The sequence below is a fragment of the Nicotiana tomentosiformis genome, chromosome 10 (assembly GCF_000390325.3).
Source record: "Nicotiana tomentosiformis chromosome 10, ASM39032v3, whole genome shotgun sequence".
NCBI classification, from domain to species: Eukaryota; Viridiplantae; Streptophyta; class Magnoliopsida; order Solanales; family Solanaceae; genus Nicotiana; species Nicotiana tomentosiformis.
The window spans coordinates 14,851,405-14,879,227 of NC_090821.1; the positions used below are offsets into that span (position 1 = coordinate 14,851,405).

A 27,823-nucleotide genomic window follows, 5' to 3' on the forward strand; every position below is an offset into this window, starting at 1 on the left:
TTGTTTGAATGATATGTGACTGGATTCGGTTAGTTTGGATGCTCGTTCTAAAGGAAAAGTCGTGGTTGATTATTGATTTGGTTGCTAAAAGTGGTAAGTGTCGTGTTTAACCTTGACTTGGGGAAATTAAGACTTGTTGGTCTATTTGTTACGTGAATTAAATGTGAAAACGATGTATATGCATAGTGACGAGTGTATATGCGCTGTCATAGGTTAATACATGCGGGTTGGGCTATTTATCATTATGTCATCATTTATTCTATGTTATATCTCACTACATGATTTGATTACTACATGTCCTTACTTGTTATTCGTACCTTATTTGTTATCTGTCATTTGGCTTTTACCTATTTGAGTTTATTCATTCCTCGAACAATATCTACTTACCTGCTATATGTTCCTACCTGTATTAATTGTATATCTTTATTGTTTCATGCCCTTACTTTCCTTTATTGCCTTTACCTTACTTGTTGCACTTAATTATGTTCTAATCGATTGTGTGAGTCCTTTGGCTATTCTTGCCATAATGACTTGTCGAGGTTTGTAAATATGAGATGTTGGCTGTTCTCTGTTGAAGTTCATTGGTGTTTTGTACGTTTTAGTACCATTTTGTGTTGAGATTTTGGAATTGGTTATGTTGAGTTGTTAATGATAGTGAATTAATATTGGGAACGAGTTCCCCCTCCCCCCTAACAAAAATGAAAGGATTTGATAATGGGATCGGGTTGCATGCCACAACAGATATCGATATAAAATTGGGATTGGGTTACATGCCGCAACAGATATTGTAATGATTTTGGGATCAAGTTGCGCGCCGCAATGGGGTATGATGTGTTGTAACTCTTGGTAGTTGTGGTGTTCTATTTATGTACTGTGATATGAGGTTATGAGTTAATGTTATTCTGGGGCCCTATGTTAGTTGACCTTCGGGTCCCGTTATTATGAGTTTATTCGCTTTCTCTATATTTCTATTGCCTTTTATTTATCATCCGTTCAGGTTTATAGTGAGTGTCTTGTCATAGTCTCGTCACTACTTCATCAAGATTAGGCTCGATACTTACAGAGTACATGAGTCAGTTATACTAATACTATACTTCCTCACTTCTTGTGCAGATCTCGGTGTTGGTCCTGGCGGCGCATAGAGGAGATTGCTCGTATCCAACTCATTCAGGAGACTTGAGGTAGAGCTGGACAACATTTACAGTCCTTGAAGTCCCATTATATCATGTTTTACTTTTAACCTAGTTTCAGACAGTTGTATTTGTTAACGACCAATTTTGACCCTCCCCATTTAGTTAGTTTATTTACACTTATTAATCAGCAATAAATGTAGTAAAATATTTTTAAATCAATAATACTTATTTTCTTAAGATATAAATGATATAGTACATAACAATAATGAGAAATAATAAATTAATTATAATTTTGTCTTAATTATTTATAAATTATGCTATTCCTACTGTTTTAATTAATTAACATAACATTCGTAGTATTACCAAAAATGTAGTCTCAAAATTATAATTATATTATCTTAATTACTTTAATTAGCCGAAATTTGTTTTTACAATTTAATAAGCGAGGTATTAATTTCAATAACTAATTAATTATATTAATAAATAAATAATGTATTTGATGATTATATTTTATTATATTTAATTAGGATTATTTAAATCTAATTAATTTAATTATAAAAGGAGTTAAAAACTTAAATATTGCAATTTTCTAATTAAACTCAATGTGGCTACAATTTAAATTCCTACTAGTTGATTTGGCCCAAACATCCCAGGCCGAGTGCGCCTGACTCGGTCCGAAACCCACCCTTTCATCCAAGTTGGCAATCCATGCCACTCATTCTAAGCCAACCAAAAGGCGACACGTCACCCCTCTTCTACACTCACAAAAGAAATACAAAATGATCTGGACCGTTGATCTAATTCATCAACAGTCCACAATCAATCCCCATTTTTCTTTTATTTTTAGACCTTCGCCGGATCTCATCTCAACCGTTGGATCCAACGAACGCTATTATCCCACAATAAACCTTTATCTATTTTCCTAAACTCCAAATTTGTCTCTTCAATCGCGAATCCCGCCTGAATCCTTCCCATTTCATCGCTAAAATTCAAAACCCCAAATCAAAAATGCTAGACCTAAACTATGCAACCTGGAACTCAATCGTCTTTTCTCTGTTCCCTCGAATCGGACCATGCATGGCCATCGATCTTCAACCTCATAATAATTATTCATTGTCCAAAGGTCAAATACAGTAATCTCTGGAGATGGAGCTTTGACCGATGGTCATTCACTCTTCAAATGTTGACTCCTCTTTCCTCGTGACAAGGTAAAATCTTCATTATTTTTCCTTTTGTTGTTTTCTGATTTCACCCTCCGTACTAACATCATCCATCTATCTTCATTCTCTACTATCGATTTGAACTCAAACGGAACTTCAAGGCTTGAAAGCCACTATAAATAGGGCATTCAATGTTCACACCCCTAATATCACTAGAAAATACACTGAAAACATAAAGAAGAGCATTAAAAATCTGAGAGTTTTCTGTTGTTCTAAGTACACAGAAATTCCCTTCTAATCTCCGTCTTCTCTTTTTTTTTCGAGTTCAATTGCTGTATTTTTGTTTTGAGTTTGGTTTCCATAAATTGCTATTGAACACTCCTCTACTTGTTTTGCTACTCCACAAAAGGTCACTGTACACTGACCTCTTCTCTTTTTCCTAAATTAGTTATGTAATTCTATGTTTAGGCCGTTTACATTGATAATAACTAATTGTGCATGCTAATATGTGGCTTTCACTATGTCTTGTTATTCATGTTATTCTATTTCTTCTGAGATTAATGATATTTCCTTATAGTTATATTGCATTGGTGTTGTTATTTAATCTGTGATGATCATTGAGCTTTAATTCTCACGTCTTAGTTAGTTAAGATGATTTTGCACTGCTGTTATCTTTATGAATAAAATCTTGTTAAGCCTTTATGATTAGTTGAGCTAAAACCTTATGTTGTTGTTATGTTTAAGCCACCCCTTTTAGTTAGATTATAGCCATATGAGCACTATTATGTTAGCTAAATCGATTGAGTTATGCTTCTTCTGATATCCTATTAAGACTTCACATCTATTTCACTATGCTCATCTTTATGTTTGTGATGTTATGCCAGATTGTTTTAGTTCAATAAAAATGATTCTCATTAATGCTCATGTCTTACATTTGATCTGGCAGTTTTTTTGTGGAAACCATGTTTGCCTCGTACATTTAGTGATTCATGTAAATCTATCATTGTAGTTTGGAATCATGTGGTGAACATGTTAGCATAGCTATCACACAACTTGCCCATTTGTTGTGCCTTGATCAGCCTTGTCATTACTCGCTATCTCCTTATTGTTTTAGCGCTATGATGTAGTTGTATGTCACTTATATTGCTACAATGACTGAGTGACACTTATTTGACTTTCACGCTTGTGCCCACACTTATCATGCTACTTTTGCTAGTCCAGTGATGTTCATGAACCATGCCCTTTAGTTGAGAAAGTTCATGTTTAAACTACTATGTTCCTTATTAAAAACTTCTCTTGAATATTGTCTACCTTAATAACTTAAGTTAATGATGCTGAACATAAGATCTAAAATGGAAGTCTGTTGGTGTAATCAGCGAGTAAAATCACTCACATGTTTAAGTAAACTGGATGTGATCTCTTTGCCATGTTCTCACCCACTAAGAATGAATATCCCTACTTACTATCTCATGTCTGGTTGATATCATTGTTTATAAAGAACTTAATCATGAATCTGGAGTTGTTTGGATTTAGTAATTTAGAAACCTGATAGACTACAACTAGATATCATGCCATTAGGTCTAAACAAGACTAAAACTAACCTTTTTATTTACATTGATGTCTCTGTTGGTTGTTATCATCTTTAGGAAGTATGAACAAGGTTGTTAATTCAAGTGTTTAATGAAAGAAGGTCTCAACTATGTAAACTATTCTGGAGATTTGTTGAAATGCCTGTTGACCTGCTCCAAGTAATCTGAATCTATTTAAAGAGCCTAAAGTGCTAAACCTTTAGTATAATTAATAAATCCAGTGTATATGTCCTTCTTTGTCACTTACTGATGTTTGGATCACTTAATAAGGCATTTATGAATTAGTAGTGGTTAGAGACAATAACTATCTATTAAAAACATGCAACCAGTCTTATTCATAATATGACTGCCTTTAGTTCCTGTTCTTTTAAGTGTTCTGATCAACCTCAAAGCCTCTGATTTTATTGGAACATTAGAAGCTTAGTTATAGTGATCTAGCTTTGTGTTTAGTGCTCTGACAAAATGTCCTAAGATCAGCATTATGTTGCCCATGTCTTTAATGATAGTTGTAATGTCCTATATAGTTTTTTGTTTCAAGTTATCAGACTTCTGTGTGTTTGAATTTCTGAAAGGTTTACATGAACTTTTATGTTTACTTCTACCATACCGACAATGTGAAACTACTAAGGTGACACTTCATTTGTGTCTAAACCTTTGAGGAGGAGTAAAAATTCAATGATTAGGGATATATGGGTGTGAGTCTGGTTTTGTGATTGAGGCACCCCTTCCTGGCACAAGCACTATTCTGGGTCCATGACACCCTTGTGAACTCTGAAGTATCAGGGGTCCATAGGGGGATTTCATAAATGAGACATGGTTCACCCTAAGCCTTTTCTCATTCGACCTTAACTAATTTTCATAGGGTTGGCATGAAAAAAAACTAAAATCATACTATGTCTTTTCAAATCTCTTACTTACATGTCATAATTTATTTTGTACCTTATATTTATATGTACTAATTTTTTCCCTTTCATTATTACCATGCATGTTCGAATTGGGCATGTTGAGTCCTTTTGGAACTCAGGCCCAACTTTTAGACTTGGGCAGCTTCCTCTACTTTCCTGCTTATTGGAGTCTACTGCAGATTTGAATTCCGTTGGGCTTGGCTTGCTTACTGGCCTAGTTATTAAAGAGTCCAACTCTCATTTCCTTGATCTTTTAATGATAGCAGTTATTTTTTGTTGCTTCTGTGTATATATATCTTTGGAAAACTAACACTGATTATTGGATGTTTGTTTGATTAGGCAAACCAAGATTTGTAGGGAAAAAGGATAAGCTAGATTATAAGATTCACTTGCTTTTGTTATTTTAACGTTTTTGAGATTTAACATTTAAAACTAATCTTTTCAAATAAATAAATAGTTTTACTTATGATACTACTAACAATTTCAGTGATTTCAAGCTTTGGCAGATTCAAGAACGAAAATGAATCCTCTTTGGAAAGTCAATCTGATAAAGTCGCGCATATTATAAGGAAATGTTTAAATAAATAACAACAACCATACAACAAGGAATGAATACACAACCTTTTTCAAGGCTTTCTGCTGAAACAGTTTTCAAAGACGAGGTATATCCAATTTTCAACCTAAGGCATATTTCAAAGGTAACCTTTTGTTCTTTAAGTTATAGAGATTTACAAATAACATCATTCTTTTCAAGATGAATACACAACCTTTTCCAAAATAATGAGCTTTCAAATAAGACATAACATTTTCATAAAATCTCACTTAGAAACTTTAAACTACTAATTAACTAGAATATAGATATGTTTTTCCCTGAACCTAGCATAAGTTTAAGGAGTTGCCTCAAGTAGATTTTAAGGGATACCAAACATCTTCCCCTTAGAATAACTAGAGCCCTTATCCAAATCTCACCGATTAGCAGACCATTAAGATAATAACTTTCACAGACTTATAGATACCCTAATATACTTTAAAATATTAGGTGGCGACTCTAGAAGAACCATTAGTTGTATTTTGTTTTGACCTATGCAAAATAGGGTGCAACAATATTTTATTTTAGACCATATTTGTAGTATTCTAGTCGCTCAAGTACTTGTGACTCCGAATTTCTGGAATTAGTATAGACTGTGTTACTCATGTAATTATTTCATGTATTTAAGAGTTTATTTGTCATTAATTACTATTATTCGAATTATAAATTCTTAAAACTAGTTAATTCTTTATCTAGCATTGGCTTGCCTAACAAGTGGATGTTAGGCACCATCATGACCCCGTGGTTGGGATTTTGGACCGTGACAAGTTAGTATCAGAGTAATAGGTTTCCTAGGTCTCACGAGTCATGAGCAAACTTAGTAGAGTTTTGAGGATCGGTACGGAGATGTTTGTAAGGCTTTAGGAAATTTCACCTTCTTTCTTTCTCTATTGTACAACTTTATTCTATCATTGAGTTTCAATCATTCTATTCTTGTTCTTTCACAGATGGTAAGGACACGGACATCATCCATAACTGATCAGGAACTGGAGCCCCAGGTTGCAACCACTAGCAGGGATAGAGGTCGGGGCTGAGGCAGAGGTAGAGTCAGCCTAAAACACGCACAACAACACCTGTTGCAGAGCCTCAGATCGAGCAAGATGAGGAGGTACCTATTAAGACCGTGCCAGTTGGACCAACTGAGGTCCTATAGGGGTTCATTGCTACCCTAGTACTCAGGACGCCTTACTCCGCCTGGTGGGTCTTATGGAGAGCGTGGCCTAGGCCGGTGTATTTCTTATACCACCAGCTGTCTATTAGGCTGGGGGAGGAGCCCAGACTCCCACTAATCATACTCCAAAGTAGATGGATCATAGATATCAAACTCTGACATTTTCGGCAGTTGGAGAAGTTCATCCTGTTATTGCTACACAGTCCGGGGAGGGACCTGCGATGTCGTTCGAAGGGTTGAAGAGGTTGGATAGGTTCACCAACGTATTTCCTATTCTCTTTGGTGGCACACCTTTTGAGGAACCCCAGGATTTCTTGGATAATTTTCATGAGGTATTGCACAACATGGGTATAGTGGAGTCCAATGGAGTTGACTTCACAGTGTTTCAGATGCACGATTTTGCCAAGAGGTGGTGGCAGGATTATGTTCAGGGCAGGCCAGGAGGTTCACCTCCACTCACTTGGGATCAATTCTCTCAACTTTCTTGTAAAAGTTTAACCCATTTACTCAGATAGAGGATTTCCGCAATCATTTTGAGTGCCTCCAACAGGTTAGCGTGATTGTTACCCAGTATGAGACCAGATTTGTGGATCTGGCATGCCATAGAGCTATCCTGGTCCCTACTAAGAGGGAGAGGGTGATGAGATTTATATATGCCCTTACTTATGGCATCAGCAAATAGATGGCCAGAGAGACTGAGGATAATATTTCATACACTCGAGTTGTGGAGATCACTAGGCGAATTGAGAGGATTCGTGGTCAGGGTAGGGAGGCAGCACCTGAGAAAAGGCCTCGTTATTTTAGTAGTTTTAGTGGTGCCTCGTCTAGAGGCAGAGGTTTATTTGGTAGAGGCCATCCTATCAAGTCCATTCAGTCAGAACTCCAGGTGTCTCCTAGTCCTTCAGGTGGTCACGCCGTGTATGGATCTCGTTTCGAGCAGCCTGTTTTTAGCACACCTTCAGCTTCTATTAGTGCACCACCGCTACAGAGTTACTATGAGGGTCATTCGGGTCATCAGAGATTGTCTCAGACTCAGCAATTATGCCAGCTGCGGGGTTGCTTTGAGTGTGGCGACACATGTCATGTCAGGAGGTACTGTCCTAAATTGAGGAGAAGTAGACCACAACAGGGTACTCATGCCATGATTCCAAAACTAGCTGCTCTACCGCCCACTCAGCTAGCTATAGACATGGGTCAGGGCACCAGAGGTGGAGGTTAGGTCATTAGAGATGGAGGCCAGCTAGGGAGAGGTCGTCCGAGAGGTGGAGGTCAGATTGGTAGTGCTCAGCCCCGTTGCTATGCATTCCCAGTTAGACCTGAGGCAGAGTCATTTGATGCGGTCATAACAATTTTAAAGAATTAACTAATTTTAACAATTATAGTTGTTCATCAAAGTATGAACAACTACCGTTCGAAAATATTTCATTACATGATGCCATTCTTTTAAAAACTAAGAAAATAAACAAAAAAAGCAACAAGAAAAAAAACAAAAATAAATATACCCAACTATGAGTCGGGGTCAAATCCCATTGAGAATAATATGTAGGCGATTAGGCAATATAAGAGAATTATCGCTTATTATGCTAAGCTAAATACTTAAAAGGTGATTGTGAAAATATTTATGTCTAAATGTGTAAATATAATCTAACCTAGAAAGCGATCAATGGTTACAAGTATGGATACAAGAAAAATTACACTCAAGTAACGATCCAATGTATTTCACGATTTTATAAATATGAGCGAGTTTATGTTAATTAGCCTCGGGTAATAATTCTATATTAGCTTCTTCTGAAGACTAACAAGACTTCCTAATTAAATTATCCCTAAATAATTAATAGATTTAGCACACCCGGACATGGCTACAAGTAGTTCGATCCTATCCCTAGGTAGAATTTATAAAGTGAGGGTTAACGCCTCAAGTTCTTGTTAATTAATCTTTTCCAATCCCAAATTATCTTTTCCAAAATTAATTCAAAGTTAATAGGCGAGTCCTAGGGTTAGCTAATCCATTTGAAAACATTAAAGAACAAGAATAATTAAAGAAATAATAACTCACTATAATATAAATAAAAATCGTTCAATACATAAGCACAATAAGATATTTAATCCACACTTAGATATACAATACAAGTAAGGAATTTAAGAAATCAACATAATGGGGTAAGAAATTCTCAACCAAAAGCCTTAAATATTCAAGACCCAAGTGTGTGTGAAAGAACCCTAGCTCCCAAACTTGTTTTCTCTAAGTCAAGGAGACTGAAAATAAGTCAAATATATTCTACAAATGAGCTGAATCGTGTATTAAATAGTTTGGGGGTCAAAAATATAAAATGCCAAAACTGCCCAGATTTCTGCCCAGTTAAGTGAATCGTGTTCGCAAAAAAAGCCTACGATCGCGAAGAGTAATGCTGCAAAGCTCGCGATCACAAACCAAACCTCGCGTTCGCGTAGGACACCTGACAGCAGCTGACCAACTTTCTTCTTCACGTTAGCAGCATTTGCTCCATGATCACGAAGAGCACTATCTGGCAGCAGTCCATTTTTCTTATTTCAACACATTTTGTCTTGTTTTCTTCCGTATCTTCTCTAAATTACTTGATACCTGAAATATGCCAATAAACCTCAACAAATACCTTAGTTTAACAATAAAATCATACAAACGTCTAAGTATCATGAAGAGATAAGTTGGTAAAATACCAACTTATCAAACCCCCAAACTTAATTCAACAACTAAGAACATCATTTAATAAAATCATCAATTAAGTTTAATGGCATACCAAACATCATTTCAAGTAAAAAAGGGTTCAAATTAAACATAATCTAGTGACTTCGATTGGTACCAATAATTAATCTAAAGCATATGAATCGGCAAAAACTTCTCACAAATTGGATTTCAATTCAAGTGCTCAAACACCACATTAATCAAAGTATCAACCAAGTCATGGCACTAAAGCTTCAAAAATTGCCTCATTATCCCAAACAATTTATTTTTATTCATTCCTCCCAATTGGAGATTGGATTAAGTTCACAATCCAAAATTTCATGTGTCCTCACACTTAAGAGAGAATCTCAACTTATAAATTGAAATTTAAACACAAATGGGATATCAAAGGGAAAGAATTAACTCTTTCTCACACACAAAGATATTCAAATGCACATAAGTAGTGCCATAGGCTTGCCCTTCATGTATTTCTCTACTGATGTAAACACACTTGGTTCAAAATCAAGTAAGATTAAAAGGATTGTAATGTAGATTCTTGGTAAAGGTAAGGCACAATTTGGATAAGAATGACTCTAAACCTCCCTAAGCACTACAATTTGCAACAATTAAAACACACTTCCTTTAGAAAAATTTCCATCCTTTCCTCACTTTTCATTCCACACCTAATCTTCCCTTTATTCACACATGGTTCCACTTTGTTTTTTGTTACCTTTCTCCTTTTAAGCAACTTCCACATCACAACTTTTCTAACCTCCACCCCCAAACTTAGGATTTTAGCCTATGTTTACACTTTCAACGTACTTAGGGAGGTAGGATGCCAAAAGATAGATCAATAAAGAACGAAGGGTTAAATCTTGTAACATGGTTGCCAAATAAAAAGTTTAAAGGCTCAAAAGGGGTTGACTAGGGAAAATATGCAAGTGTAGGAAATGTAAGGCACAATAACGGTCCAAGGAAGACCTAACATCATTTTTCAAACCAAGTAAGTCTAGAATTTCGCCTTGAAACACATTTTGGGAAAGTTCTAGACTACAAATAATGCAAACGAACTCACAACAAATCTCACCAACATGGCACATGCAAACTTGAGTGAAATTTAAATCCAAAATCCAACTAAACCTGTCACGACCCAAAACCTAACCTGTCGTGATGGCGCCTATCGTGATACCAGGCAAGATGACATTTCTAAAATACTTTCAAAGTTTAATAGAAATGAATTAAGACATTTAAAATAACCGGAGTTTTTCGTAAAAACAGGGGTAAAACCCAAAAACATAAATGCGGAAAAAAATAGCCCGACATCGGGATGTCACTGAGTCATGAGCATCTAGATATCCAGTCTAATAAAACCAGTGTCTAAGTATCAATACAAAAAAGAAAGAAAATATAAAAGGAGAGACAACGTCTGCGGACGCCGGCAGCTACCTCGTAGTCTCTGGTACTCGATCGCGCACGAACTCAACGACCTTCGTGATCAAACACACCTGGATCTGCACATGAAGTGCTGGGTGTAGCATGAGTACAACCACCTCAGCAAGTAACAGAAATAAATAAGGAACTGAGAAGGTAGTGGCGAGCTATACAAATACAGTTCATTTTCAATAATTCCAGCAAAGAATAGACATGCTTTCAAATCCGACAGTTCAAATCAAATCAGTTTTATACAGTTAAATTGCAGGTAAATCCGAATATATAATCTTTCAAAATTTTCACGACAATGACAGATAGCAACTAAGTGCATCAACAAATGAAAAAGCAAGTACAGCCTCCCAGGGCAACATTCACTCAACTCGTCACAACTGCTCAATCACTCAGCTCTCAGCCCTCAGTACTCACACTGAATAGGTACCTGCGCTCACTGGGGGTATGCAGACTCCAGAGGGGCTCCTTCAGCCCAAGCGCTATATCGCTGCAGCGTGCAGCCCGATCCCATAATATGTAAACAGCTAAAAGACTCGTTACGGCATGCAACCCGATCCATATATATATACAACCTTAAGGCTCGTTGCGGCGTGCAACCCGATCCATATACATATAAACCTAAGGCTCGTTGTGGCATGCAACCCGATCCATATATATACATATAGCTCACAGCTCGACACTCAGGCCCTAACTCAGTCATCAACCTCTCCAATCTCTCGGGCTCTTAGAAATCATAAAGATCAGCCCAAACAAAAATAACATATTGTATCAACAAGAATCAAGAAGAGACGAAGATATGGTACGCAAGTAAAACCATGACTGAGTACAAGACAACAATTAACAAATAATTCAACAAGTACGCGACCTCTGCGGGTCCCAACAATAACATCACATAGCCTAAGCATGATTTCTAACATGATTTGCAGTCAAATTTCTATAACACATGGAGAGAGTATAGCTAACAACAAGTTATTCAACTTTACAGTTCCACGGAATGGACCAAGTCCCAATTCCTACGGTGCAAGCCCACACGCCCGTCACCTAGCATGTGCGTCACCTCCAAATCAATCACATAACGCAAAATCCGGAGTTTCATACTATCACGACCCAAAATCCAACTAGTCGTGATGGAACCTAACCCATCCCATTAGGTCCGCCAATTACCAACTAACCAATTTCAATGATAATTATTAAAGCAATTTAAGTAAATAAAGATCCTGATCTTATACAATCCCCAAGAACTGGTAGTACAAATCATGAGCTTCTAAGAATAGAGTATATAAAACGGAAATGAAATAAATACATAGTCTGTTTGAATAATACATAAACAGAGCTTTTATAAAATCTAAGGCTACCCTGCACAAGAGGCAGCTACAACAGGAACGTAGGTACAACTTCAAGTCCCGCAACCATCGAGCACAGCAACAACAATAGCCAACATCTGCACGAAATGTGCAGAAGTGTAGTATCAGTACAACCGACCCCATGTACTGAGTAAGTAACAAACCTAGCCGTAGGTTGAAAGTAGTGACGAGCTTCCACCAAGGTCAGGTCCAAACCAATAGTCCACAACAGTCCATAACAACAATAAGCAAATAATACAAGAAGTAACTCAAAGATAAAATGCTCAGCCAAATCATTATTTCAAAAATAATAGGTCTTCCTTTCAAATCCATCAGTGAAAACTCAAATCTTTTGTCGAAGTTGACAATAATATGAATAGTTTGAAAATCAATAAATTTCTCCAAAAATATTATCAATAATAAACAATATGTTTCATTTTCCTTCCAGATAACCCGTGTAAAACAAATGCATCACTATGCCCATCTGTTAAAATGTGTGAGAAATCATGAATAATGTGATACCGTACATCATGAGGAAAATACATCTCTATGCATATATGTCATGTGTGCATGTCAATGCAATGTATCTCAGAGAATGTACTCATGTACTCACACTCTCAGAGTACTCAATCTCACTGTGTCGCATTCTCTCTCACTGTGCTCAGCACACTCAATCACTCAACGCTATACAATACCTGATGCGGCTGCAGTCGGATCCCTGTTTATAGTCGATTGCGCTCACTGGAGGTGTACAGACTCATGAGGGGCTCCTACAGCCCAAGTGCTATAAGCACAGACAACTCACGTGATGCACGGACAACTCACGTGCCATAATATAATTATCTGGATCCGCACGGCCAACTCATGTACAATAATAATATAAGGATCCGCACGACCAACTCACGTGCTGCACGGCCAACTCACGTGCAATAATAATATAAGGATCCGCACGGCCAACTCACGTGCTACACGACCAACTCACGTGCAATAATAATATATATAAAGCCAACATGGCCTGCTGCGGCGTGCAGCCCGATCCCAAAAATATCCTCACAATCATGCCCTCGGCCTCCCTCAGTCATCAATCTCTCCAGTCTCTCTTTCATGGTCTCACAATGTCATGAGAATAGCCCAAAATGATGATATGATGTATCACTAAATAACAACAGAGACTGAGATATGATATGCAATGAAATGAATATGACTGAGTATGAATTTTCAATTTAAAATAAATATTTCACAACAATATGACCTCTGTGGTCCCCAATAATACTGGCACATAACCTAAACATGATTTTTAATATGCTTTTCAGCTCAATTTCTTTAACTCATAAAACTGCATGGAAAATACCAAGATTATTTAACTACAAAATTTCACAGAAACAATCATGTCATAATTTCTATAGTGCAAGCCCACATGCCCGTCACCTAGCATGTGCGTCACCTCCCAACGATTTACGAAATACATATATTCAGGGTTCATACCCTCAATTCCAAGATTAGAAGAGTTACTTACCTCGAACAGGCCAAATCCAATGTCGAGCAAGCTAAGCAATGCTCCAAAAATTCCATAATGCGCGTAACAACTTCCAAACGGCTCGAATTTAGTCACAATAATTTGACTCCATACACACAATTTATAAGAATTAATTTCATAACAAAACGCTAATATTTTCCGTAAAATCCAAAATTACGCCCCAAAAGTCACCCATGGGGCCCACGTCTCGAAATCTGACGAAACTCACAAAATACGACAACCCATCCAATTACAAGTTCAACCATACTAATTTTACTCAAATCTGACTCCAAATCGGTATTCAAACTTTAAAAATCTATTTTGTGGCATTATAGAAATTTTCTTCTATTTCTCTTGAAGATTCAATAATCTTATACCAGAAATGAAGATTAATTCATGGAATATAATCACAAGGGAGTTAAGAACACTTACCCCAAGGTGTGTGGAAACTTTCCTCTCCAAAATCGCCCAACCCGAGCTCCAATATCCGAAAATGGGTGAAAATGTTAAACCCTCGAATTTAAGGTTCTGTCCCGGCGATTTCCGCATCTGCGGACAATATTTGCGCACCTGCGCATCCGCGTGTGCAAGAAAAATGTCGCATGTGTGGACTTCAGTTTCCTGTCCAGTTTGCGTATCTGCGAGGAAACCATCGCATTTGCGAGGCACCGCAGATTCGAAGCTCCTCAGCTTCCAGCCATCTCCCTTCTGCGCGCAATCTTCCGCATCTGCGCTCACGCAGGTGCGGAATTTCCCTCGCACCTGTGACCAATGCCTCACAGTCCCTGCCCGCATCTGCACTTGCCAGGCTCGCTTCTGCGAGCTCGCACCTGTGATGGAATTTCCGCAGGTGCGATTGCATCAGATGGCAGAAACCTCAGCTTTTTCTCCTAAGTCTGAATTGATCCGTTAGCCATCCGAAACTCGCCTGAGCCCCTCGGGACCCCGTTCGAACATACCAAAAAGTACCATAACATAACACGGACTTACTCGAGGCCTCACATCAGACCTAACAACATCGAAACGATGAATTACACCTCAATTCAAAATCAACGAACTTTGAACTTTCAAATTCTACATCTTGTGCCGAAACACATCAAATCAATCCGGAATGACTTCAAATTTTGCACACAAGTCAAATTTCACATTAAGGACCTATTCCAATTTCCAGAATCAGATTCTGACCCCAATATCAAAAAGTCAAACCCCCGATCAAACTTCCCAAAAATTTAACTTTCGGCAATTCAAGCCAAATTCCACTACGGACATCCAAATAATTTTCCGGACACGCTCCTAAGTCCAAAATCACCATACTGAGCTATTGGAATCATCAAAATTCGAATCTGAGTCTGTTTATACATAAGTTCGCATCCGGTCACTATTTTAATTTAAGCTTTAAACCTTGGAACTAAATGTTCTAATTCCTTCAAAAACCTCACTAGACCCGGACCAATTACCCCGGCAATTCACACAACAACTATAAAGTATAATTTGAGATGTAAATGGGGAAATGGGGTTGTAATACTCAAAACGACCAGCCGGGTCGTTACATTCTCCCCCACTTAAACATACGTTCGTCCTCGAACGTGCTAAAAGTTATTTCCAAGCCATCAAATCACTGTTCCATCTTACCACACACGTATCCGGGGGTGAACCCACGTCACCCTATTCCTCATAGGCTTGACTACACAATACAACTGAAAATCATTAATTTAACCTTAGCCCATAAAACTTGGAATTTAATTTCCAACCTTTAGAATTTCTTTCAAGACACGAATCTTACATTTACACCCGGTATGAGTTTGAACTAGCTGTATCAAGCCATAACCATAACCATAACCATGGACATAATCACCTAACATATTACACAACTTGCATGCTCATAGCACCATTCCTGACCACAGTGACTACTCCAAAACCAACCAAATACTAGTATTAAACCCATATCGAACCAAACCTCATCCCAAAACCTTCGTACACTGTTGATAATAAAAGAAACATGCGAAATTTTATGACCATGTACCAGATCAAGAAGTCACGGAGCTCTCTCGCCCCAACCAGAACTGTAATCACTTTCTGAGCCGACTTTTAATATTATACTCCCGAATATACCAAAATTAAACCTGATAGTACCCATTCCAGGTCCAATGACCATATATTACTAAACACAACTGTTTCACAGACATGTCGTGCCAATATAACTCAGAGCCACAACCCGTGCCATCCGTGCACCCATATACGAGAGATGTCTCAAGGAAGAGAATTGTATTGCAAGTTCAACAAGCACCACCACAACCACAATATTACAACTAACTCCTCAAATTTTGTGAAGCCGTAGGCGCATGTGCACAATTGTAGAGGAAGGAAATTAATGAATCAGATAAAGTATCATAGAAATAAAATTCCCACACACTGCACGGACAACTCACGTGCCAATAATATGAATCGCCCGGCATGATCACAGGCCTCCAGTCCCAGATATCATACAGGAATAAGATTCCCATGCTCCTGAACCGGTATAAATAACACGCCATAGTGTAAGCATGTGCAAAGTCTACTATCACACTTCAAATCAGCAATTTAACGCAGAAATAGTAACTACCCTATTTATTCAAGGAAATTAGCTTCTTAGTAACCTCAAATGTAGCCCAGATAGTTTTCAACAAAGGTATGAACATGAGAAAAGTTATAACTTTACGCTTAACAGTCAACTCTAGGCATATCATAGCCTAAGAATCCTTTTGAGTATGAATACATGCCCGGATTCTCGCATATTGGCTCAAACCTCTCATATATGCACATTTATAGCGCGTAGCTATCACAAATAATTAACGCAACTAGTGCCTTCACTGAGTTTAAAGAAAATACTCATCTCAAACAGGCCGCAACCCGAAACAATATACTTCTGAGAACTCCCAGTCTCCAAATTCATCAAACACATGAATCACCGTAACTGATTTCAACTCCAGCACTAGAATGACTAACATATCTTCCATTCACTATCTTCCCATAAGGAATACTTTCATAATTCTTCCGTGCCACATAGAAATAATTTGAATATCAGCAGTCTATCAATCAGGTGAGTACTGCAATACCAATGAACATCCGTAAGTCAAAACACAATGCGCCTTTTGAAATGCGCACCCTTCTCAGGGATTACCGAGCACTTACAACATTCATCTAATTATCTAAAATTGACCATTCTATCCAAAATTCGTGATCTTCCTTTCAAGAATGAACTGTCACCTTGTACATGTAAATCTTAATCCTGCGCCACACACCACATCTATCATGTCATCATGTGACAAGCATGAGAATCTCATTATCAACTTTGGGTAACCAGCAAATTACATACCCGGTCATCCAGTAACCTTCATCTTGCTTCCTTCCAGGAGGAATTCATAATACACAACACGTTCCCTACACCGGTAGAATATATCCGATTCAACCCATGGTAGAAACCATTAAGAACACTTTGAAATCCATTTGCACATAACCAAGCTATCCGAACTAAGTCCCTATAACTCCACCAAGCCACACAAGTTGCCAAATCCGAGAGTATTGCCACAAAACACCCGTAAAGCCTCACCTCATCATAAGAACTAAAAGAACCGAGCATACCATTACCATATTGATCCAGCATGTTACCTATTTGTCCTATTTTCTCCGAGTTTCTTCTGGATTATCCTCAAGTTGCCATTTCTCCTTGTCAGAACACCACTACTTTACCCAAAGCTCACTACAAGACATCCTAACATAAAACTACATCGCCCTAAGGCCCATAAGCCACTGTATTCTTCTTAAGCACCTCTATAAATACCACAATTGTAACACTCACTCTGAAAATACCTTATGCGAATTTAAAATTGTTCCTCTTTCCTTTCTTATACTGAAATGTAGAATCCATAGTCAAACAGAATTACCGCACGTCCCGATACCATCCAATGTAAGTAGCTGATTCTAGTGATATACAAATTCAAAAAAATTTCAATTCCCACATATATATTTTGAATCCATTTAAACCCTCTCGAGAGTCATCCACTCTACTCATATCTAATTTACTCCACCCCAAACGGTACAAAAGATATGTTCTCCTTTAGCACGATCAACACTCAAAGAAGTAACCCTGCCTTAACACGACCAATCGAATTCATACTTCTTGCGCACTACATCTTTCAAATTAACAACTTAATCATTCTATAATTTTTATGTTTTCATAAAGTTTAAAGTTCAATGTAACTCGTATCCAGGAATTTACTTACCGGGGTCATCCTCGATCTACACCTCTGTAAGTCATAACTAACCCACAAGTATGCCTCAAACCAAAACTAAAATTTAACATATATCCATAAAATTGAATTGTCCATAACAGACTCCCCCACTTGGCTCAAAACCATAGAACAAATCACTCGATAACTCATAATACCCATACTTCATTACTGCCATAATACTACAGTTAGTTCAACGAAAATGCTTCTCAAGCTTATGCAACACCCAACATAAAATACCTCAATCACCCACTAAGTTAGCATTTACTCTCGCGACAATCAAATCAAATTTTCTCAACCTGATTCAAATTCAAATCTCAACACATACACCGCGGTGGTAGAAAAGAAACTCTCTATTCACATCATAAGTAACACACCTACATAGATTACTGTGCAGGAGATAACCCACCTGCTTAGTCTCAAATTGGTATCTTGTTATACCCTTTCGCAGCCACAATTACTATGAAATCACTCAAACTTTCTAAGTCCAAACTCATTAACCAGACACGAGAATTTAATTTTCCCCAAAATTTAACAACGTGAAAGATCTTTCAAAACATTCACACTCGAGATTGTACGTCACATCAAAATGAAAATAAAGCACCCAATGGCCTTCCTTTACATTTCAAGGAAACACTTCTCGTCACATTCAAATCATCTTAACACATCTCACAGTTACATCATACTCATCACAAAGCCATTCTACCGCTCATCGAGCCACAAATTCCACTCGTAGGGATATTACCGGACATAGGAGTCCAAATGTACATGTTACAACTGAAGCTACCGAGTCTACGCTGCGGTCTAAACCTGGCCTCAAGTCCTTCAGACTAGCCCATCACCAAAACATAGAATACACATCTTGAACCTCGTTCATAGAATCACAAGCCGATGATGCGCAGCTGATACCGAGCACTCATGTGCGCATATGAATACGTGGAAGGAATTCAAAGAGTTATGTTCCAAGATGAATCAATCCCGCACGATAAGGAAAGAAAAATGGGAAGTATATATCCTAAGTGCCCTATAGCCTCTCGAAGATAAGTATGGACGTCATCATACCGATCCGCAAGACTCTACTAGACATTTGCTCATGACTTGTAGAACCTATGAACCTAGAGCTCTGATACCACCTTGTCACGACCCAAAATCCAACTAGTCGTGATGGCACCTAACCCATCCCGTTAGGTAAGCCAATTACCAACTAACCAATTTCAATGATAATTATTAAAGCAATTTAAGTAAATAAAGATCCTGATCTTATACAATCCCCAAGATCTGGTAGTAAAAATCACGAGCTTCTAAGAATAGAGTATACAAAGCGGAAATGAAATAAATACATAGTCTGTTTGAATAATACATAAACATAGCTTTTATAAGATCTAAGGCTACCCTAAACAAAAGGCAGCTACAACAGTAACACAGGTACAACTTCAAGTCCTGCAACCATCGAGCACAGCAATAACAACAGTCAACATCTGCACGAAATATGCAGAAGTGTAGTATCAGTACAACCGACCCCATGTACTGAGTAAGTAACAAACCTAGCCATAGGTTGAAAGTAGTGACGAGCTTCCACCAAGGTCAAGTCCAAACCAATAGTCCACAACAGTCCATAACAACAATAAGCAAATAATACCAGAAGTAACTCAGAGATAAAATGCTCAGCCAAATCATTATTTCAAAAATAATAGGTCTTCCTTTCAAATCCATCAGTGAAAACTCAAATCTTTTGCCGAAGTTGCCAATAATATGAATAGTTTGAAAATCAATAAATTTCTCCAAAAATCTTTTCAATAATAAACAATATATTTCATTTTCCTTCCGGATAACCCGTGTAAAACAAATGCATCACTATGCCCATCTGTCAAAATGTGTGAGAAATCATGAATAATGTGATACCGTACAGCATGAGGAAAATACATCTCTATGCATATATGTCATGTGTGCATGTCAATGCAATGTATCTCCGAGATTGTACTCATGTACTCACACTCTCAGAGTACTCAATCTCACTGTGTCGCATTCTCTCTCACTGTGCTCAGCACACTCAATCACTCAGCATTATACAATACCTGTTGCGGCGTGCAGCCCGATCCCTGTTTATAGTCGATTGTGCTCACTGGGGTGTACAGACTCATGAGGGGCTCCTACAGCCCAAGCACTATAAGCACGGATAACTCACGTGCCATAATATAAATATCTGGATCCGCAAGGCCAACTCACGTGCAATAATAATATAAGGATCTGCACGGCCAACTCACGTGCAATAATAATATAAGGATCCGCACGGCCAACTCACGTGCAATAATAATATATATATATAAAGCCAATATGGCCTGCTGTGGCGTGCAGCCCGATCCCAAAAATAGCCTCACAATCAGGCCCTCGGCCTCCCTCAGTTATCAATCTCTCCAGTCTCTCTTTCATGGGCTCACAGTGTCATGAGAATAGCCCAAAATGATGATATGATGTATCACTAAATAACAACAGAGACTGAGATATGATATGCAATGAAATGAATATGACTGAGTATGAATTTTTAATTTAAAATAAATATTTCACAACAATATGACCTTTGTGGGTCTCAATAATACTGGCACATAACCTCAACATGATTTTTAATATGCTTTTCAGCTCAATTTCTTTAACTCATAAAACTGCATGGAAAATGCCAAGAATATTTAACTACAAAATTCCACAGAAACAATCATGTCACAATTTCTATAGTGCACGCCCACACGCCCGTCACCTAGCATGTGCGTCACCTCCCAACGATTTACGAAATACATATATTCAGGGTTCATACCCTCAATTCCAAGATTAGAAGAGTTACTTACCTCGAACAGGCCAAATCCAATGTCGAGCAAGCTAAGCAATGCTCCAAAAATTCCATACTGCGCGTAACAACTTCCAAACGGCTCGAATTTAGTCACAATAATTTGACTCCATACACACAATTTATAAGAATTAATTCCATAACAAAACGCTAATATTTTCCGTAAAATCCGAAATTACGCCCCAAAAGTCACCCATGGGGCCCACGTCTCGAAATCTGACGAAACTCACAAAATACGATAACCCATCCAATTACAAGTTCAACCATACTAATTTCACTCAAATCTGACTCCAAATCGGTATTCAAACTTTAAAAATTCATTTTGTGGCATTATAGAAATTTCCTTCTATTTCTCTTGAAGATTCAATAATCTTATACCAAAAATGAAGATTAATTCATAGAATATAATCACAAGGGAGTTAAGAACACTTACCCCAAGTTTTGTGGAAATTTTCTCTCCAAAATCGCCCAACCCGAGCTCCAAAATCCGAAAATGGGTGAAAATGTTGAACCCTCGAATTTAAGGTTCTGCCCTAGCGATTTCCGCATCTGCGGACAATATTTGCACACCTGCGCATCCGCTTGTGCGAGAAAAACGTCGCATGTGCGGACTTCAGTTGCCTACCCAGTTTGCGCATCTGCGAGGAAACCATCGCATTTGCGAGGCCGCATCTGCGGGAAAGACATCGCAGATGCGAAACTCCTCAACTTCTAGCCATCTCGCTTCTGCGCGCAATCTTCCGCATTTGCGCTCACGCAGGTGCGGAATTTTCCTCGCACCTGCGACCAATGCCTCACAGTCCCTGCCCACATCTGCGCTTGCCAGGCTCACTTCTGCGAGCTCGCACCTGCGAAGGAATTTCCGCAAGTGCTATTGCATCAGATGGCAGAAACTTCAGCTTTTTCTCCTAAGGCCGAATTGATTCGTTAGCCATCCGAAACTCGCCCGAGCCCCTAGGGACCCCGTCCGAACATACAAACAAGTCCCATAACATAATACGGACCTACTCGAGGCCTCAGATCACACCTAACAACATCGAAATGATGAATTACGCCTCAATTCAAAATCAACGAACTTTGAACTTTTACATTCTACATTTTGTGCCGAAACACATCAAATCAATCCGAAATGACTTCAAATTTTGCACACAAGTCACATTTCACATTGTGGACCTATTCTAATTTCCAGAATCGGATTCCGACCCCGATATCAAAAAGTCAAACCCCCGGTCAAACTTCCCAAAAATTCAACTTTCGGCAATTCAAGCCAAATTCCACTACGGACCTCCAAATAATTTTTCGGACACGCTCCTAAGTCCAAAATCACCATACGGAGCTATTGGAATCATTAAAATTCGAATACAAGGTCGTTTACACATAAGTCCGCATCCGGTCACTATTTTAACTTAAGCTTTAAACCTTGGAACTAAATATTCCAATTCCTTCAAAAACCTCACTAGACCCGAACTAATTACCCCGGCAATTCACACAACAACTGTAAAGTACAATTTGAGAAGTAAATGAGAAAACGAGGTTATAATACTCAAAACGACCAGCCGAGTCATTACATTCTCCCCCACTTAAACATACGTTCGTCCTCGAACGTGCCAAAAGTTATTTCCAAGCCATCAAATCACTATTCCATCTTACCACACACGTACCCGGGGGTGAACCCACGTCACCCTATTCCACATAGGCTTGACTACACAATACAACTGAAAATTATTAATTTAACCTTAGCCCATAAACCTTGGAATTAAATTTCCAACCTTCAGAATTTCTTTCAAGACACGAATCTTACATTTACACCATGTATGATTTTGAACAAGTTGTATTATGCCATAACCATAACCATAACCACGAACATAATCACCTAACATATTACATAACTTGCATGCTCATAGCACCATTCCTGACCATAGTGACTACTCCAAAACCAACCAAATACTAGTATTAAACCCACATCGAACCAAACCTCATCCCAAAACCTTCGTACACTGTTGATAATAAAAGAAACATGCGAAATTTCATGACCAAATTCCACTACGGACCTCCAAATCATTTTTCGGACTCGCTCCTAAGTCCAAAATCACCATACGGAGCTATTGGAATCATTAAAATTCGAATCCGAGGTCGTTTACACATAAGTCCGCATCCGGTCACTATTTTAACTTAAGCTTTAAACCTTGGAACTAAGTGTTCCAATTCCTTCAAAAACCTCACTGGACCCGAACCAATTACCCCGGCAATTCACACAAAAATTGTAAAGTACAATTTGAGAAGTAATGGGAAAACGGGATTGTAATACCGAAAACGACCGGCCGGGTCATTACACATACCCTTAGGACCAGATTTAAAACTGTTACTTACCTCAAACCGCGCAAAATCCTACTCCTCAATGCCTTTTCCCCTCGAATCAATCTCCAAATGCCCCAAATCTAGCCATAAGTAGTACGATATAATTAATATAGGCTAAAAGAATAAATTTCACAAAACAAAACACAAAATTATAAGCCAAAACTCGAAATAGGCTCAAATCGGCCCCCGGGCCCATGTCTCGAAATCCGACAAAAGTCACAAAATGTGAACACCCATCCACTCACGAGTCCAACTATACAAGAATTACTCGAATCCAACCTCAAATCACCTTCCAAAACTCAAAATATTAGCCTATGAAGTTTCTACTATTTTCCCCCAAATTTACAACTCAAATCCCTAATTAGATGATAAAAATAGCAATAGATTCATGCAATATAGTCCAATCCGAGTTAGAAACACTTACCCCAACAATCTTCTTGAAGAAACCTCAAAATATCGCCTCACACTGAGCTCTCAAAGTCCCGAAATTGAAATGGGAATCAAACACTCGAAATCTCATTTTTTTGCCTAGTTCTTCCGCATCTGCGGACCCACTATCGCACCTGCAGAATTTCCCTCGCAAGTGCGGATATGACTTAAGGTGTTGGGTCCGCATCTGCGAGCAAGTAGTCGCACTTGCATGTGCGCACCTGCAGATAGAAGTCTACTTTTGCGATCCTCCCCTCCATCTCACTTTCCGCATCTGCGGAGCTTCAGGCGCATATGCGGGCTCACAGATGCGGAAACACTCGTGCACCTGCGACCCCTGGCCATCTCCTCAGCTCTCGCTTTTGCGCTCCTTCCTCCGCACGTGCGAGTACACACCGCAGGTGCGAAACTACCAGGTATCAGAAGGCTTCAGCCATTGCCTAAGTCCAATATTCAACCCATCAAGCATCCGAAACATACTCGAGGTCCCCGAGACCTCAACCAAATATACAAACAAGTCCTAAAACACCATACAAACTTAGTTGAGCCCTCAAAACACGTCAAACAACAAAAAAAATGCGAATCATTCTCCAATCCAAACTTAATGAACTTCGAAATTTCCAAATTCTACAAACGATACCGAATCATATCAAACCACGTCCGATTGACCTCAAATTTTGCACACAAGTCATATTCAAAATTATGGACCTACTCCAACTTCCGGAATCGAAATCCGACCCCGATATCAAAAAGCCAATCCACCGGTCAAACTTTTCAAAAATTCGACTTTCGTCATTTCAAGCCTAAATTAGCTACAGACCTCAATTTATAGTCCGGACACGCTCCTAAGTCCAAAATCACCCAACGGAGCTAACGGAACCTACGAAACTCCATTTCGGAGTCGTCTTCACATAGTTCCGACTACAGTCAAAATACTAAGACTTAAGCTTCCGTTTTAGGGACTAAGTGTCCCAAACACTCCGAAACCAAAAATAAGACCTCCCGGAAAGTCACATAAGCAGAAACAAATACGGGGAAAGCAGTAAATAGGGGATTGGGGCTATTACTCTCAAAACGACCGGCCGGGTCATTACAAAAACCAATGAGCTCAAAGAAAATCACATATAGCCTAAAAGACTATTTAATGAATCAAAGAGCCAAAAATAGAACCTAAAAATCACAACAAGGATTATCACTTCAATAATATTTTATTTTAAAGATCAAGATTTATATGCCAAAGTTTAAATCATGTTGGTACCAAATAAGCCACACATTGGTTTATGGACAAAAAGATCACATCCAATAACAAATTTATTCACTACTAGCTACTAAACTAACCCTAAAAAGAGAAAAACTAGACAAGACTAATCCCTTAAGAAAGGTATCACACCATCCATCATAGTTAAAAGTCACCTAGTTCGACACAAACTATTTTCTTGGAAAAGAATCGTGGCCTAAATAAACCAAAGAGTTTAATTAATACTACTACAAGTAAATAAAATAATAAAATAAAAAATAAAAAATAAAATAAAAACTAATGCTAACATGCTAGAAATAAACTACAAAATATCACTAATAAACTACTAACATTAACCAATCTACAGAAGTTCACAAAAAATAGTCAGGCTCCACATACATCATCACATATAAATGAGCCACCCCCAACCTAAAGTGTTGCACTGTCCTCAATGCAACTAAGCAAAATAGGATAAAATGAAAGAGGTGATCCCTGAAACTGCATCACTCCGAGCTGGAGGTACTGGCAACTGTGAGCTCTAAGTCATCCTCGTCATCGTCATCTGATCCACAAAATTTCCTCAATGTGCTTATCATCTTTGTCAAGAACTTGATGTTCTTCTTTTCATGTTCTCTCCGCTTCAGCTGCCTCTGCTCAATCTTACCCAATTTGGCTTTAATGGCTTGCTTCTCCTTAACAAGATCTGTCAAAGATGGACCTTTCCTTGGCCAGATGGACCTACATATGTGCTCTTTCCAGACGGTCCAGAAGGGAGACCGGCTACAAGCTGGCGGAGTTGTGTCTCCATGCCATAGACCTGGCGAGAGATATACCTGAGTGTGAGAGGTTCCTTCTCAAGCGGTACAACAGCAGTACAAGTCCCTGTGGCATATGCAGAAGAATTGAGCATCTAAATAGTGGATACGGGAAACTGGCCAAATGAGGGAGATGCTACATCAATCTTTTTTTTCTTTTGTGCATTCCCCACTCCCTTTCTCAGCAATGGATGAATGAGCTTCTCTGGGTTCTTTTCTTTCTCTGTAGGCCTCTTCTCTACCCCCGCCTCATAACATAAATGAGTGATCAGGTATGGAAAGAATAAACTCTTAGTCCTCTCCGCAACAACTTCTGCTATCTCATCAATAATAAGTTTTCCCACATTCACCGGTGTGCCCTCTATGATCGTGCAAATTACCCTTGCCTTCTCAAGTGTAACCTCTGTCTCATTATATAAAGGCATGACTTGAGCACAAATAATGGAGAGCCAAGTCTTGGCCTCGGCAGTGAAATCAGAAGACTCGATCCTTGAGTGATTTCTTATCCAATTCGGTATCTTTCCGCCATGAAAATGGTCCATAAACCACTGCGTGCCCAAGTCTTCAGCTCTATCCCTGTACACCTGGTTGTCAGCATTGGAAAGATTGTGGTATGCATTTACCTATTCTGGATCAAAGCAAACTTTCTTGCCCCTGACAGTAACAACCAAATTATTCTTGAAGTCAGTCTCTACGGATATGCATAAAATTCTCTTGTCACTTCATGATTAGATTTTCTCTGTTCTTCAGCAAAGCAAATCCATCCACTCGATACCAATCTTCCATGGAACTCGGGCCATCGAGCTTCAAGGAAGACCAAAAGAATGCCTTTTTTCCTTGATCATGCTTTTACACAGTTGTTTATCATAGCGGTGGGAACATCTTAGCGATGAGAATATGTCCTGATAAAAGTACTCCTCTTGGAAACTTGTTCGGCATATTCTTGAACATTTTCGTTTGATGCCGAAGCCATTTTCAAGCTCAAAGTATCTAAAAAGGAGTAAACATGTTAAAAACTTGTATGGACACTTAAAAAATTGTATTAGGAGGTATTTAGGCAAAAGAAAGTGACCAAAAATCCTTAGGATCAGAATTGGCATAACTACTGTTTTGCTGCCTGGCATTAATGAATTGCGATCGCGGAAATGGGCACACGATTGCGAAGAACAATTTTATTTCCAAAGGTGCGCGATTGCAGAAGGATAACCGCAATCGCGATGAACAATTTTGGTCCTCAGCAGAATTAGACCTACGCGATTGAGGAATGGGGCATCGCGATCGCGAGGGTCTTCTTCCTCACCCAATAATAGTTCGTTTGGGCATTCCATCAAACAGTTCGAGTGCACCAATTTTGTGCCCATGTTTTAGTCCATTTTAGCACACATCTTGCACACAAAAATTTTAACAATAAAACCCTCACACTCAACCAACCTCACCCAGAAAGCAAGAACAATTTCACACAATATTTGTACTGCAGAGACTCAAAATCTTAACTCTAAGCATGAAACAAAAAAAAAACATGGTTGCTCATATACACTTTTAGCACAAAGAAAAAATTGGATTTCAAGAACGAGTAGAGTCAGGAAGCACATTCCTTTGAGAATGATGAGTGAAAATGGCTATAAAATTTAAGAATGAAGAGTTGGGGATGATTTTCAAGGGTTAGAGGAGTGGGAAGAGCCGTTTCTTTGTTTGGGCAAAAGTGGGTGTCTTTCTTTTTATTTCTAGTGTTTAAGAGTTCAGAAACTTACCTGTTACTCGCGATCCATTTCAAAACCAGCGTTCGTGTAGAACAAACTTACCAAACAGACGCGGTCGCGTTTGTCTTTTTGCGATCGTGTAGTGATAGGAAAAATTTTGTTCTACGTGAGCGCATGAACTTTTACGCGATCGCGAAGTTTAACAGTTTTCTTTAGTTTTCTTCAGCTATTGTTTTTGGTTGTTCGGTCACCCTGACTTGCACAAATCAACTCCAAAAATTATGAAACTTGATAGATTAGTCAAAATAATATACTAATCTATTCTAAAAAGGAAAATTTGAAATTTGACTAAAACTTTTGAAAACGATGGGTTGCCTCCCACCAAGCGCCGCATTTAACACTGTGGCATGACGCGAACCAACTTTACCACTTTTCTCGCCACTTGAATGATATGAACTGGGAACCTAACTTGGAATCAAGCTTGTGACCACGAGCGGTAGTGGGTGGTAAGTAGATGATCAAGCCAAACTTTAATTTCTTCGTTTAGCATTTCTTGGCTCTCTTTTAAGAAATGTCATTTTGCGTTCTTGAATTTTCAAATTGCAAGATGTATTCCTTTTGTCTTTC

The 27,823-nt window shown here is 38.5% G+C and overlaps 1 long non-coding RNA gene across 2 annotated transcripts; it reads left to right on the plus strand.

Annotated features, from left to right (window-relative positions):
- The first annotated feature begins 2,016 nt into the window (after window positions 1-2,016).
- Window positions 2,017-7,975, plus strand: LOC104092068 (uncharacterized). 2 transcript variants are annotated; one of them, XR_011411535.1, is made up of 3 exons: window positions 2,029-2,341; window positions 5,294-5,485; window positions 6,324-7,975. It is a non-coding gene; the product is annotated as an uncharacterized lncRNA (long non-coding RNA). The 2 variants fall into 2 exon arrangements; XR_011411536.1 differs by lacking the exon at window positions 5,294-5,485 and having other exon boundaries at window positions 2,017-2,341.
- The last annotated feature ends 19,848 nt before the right edge of the window (window positions 7,976-27,823 follow it).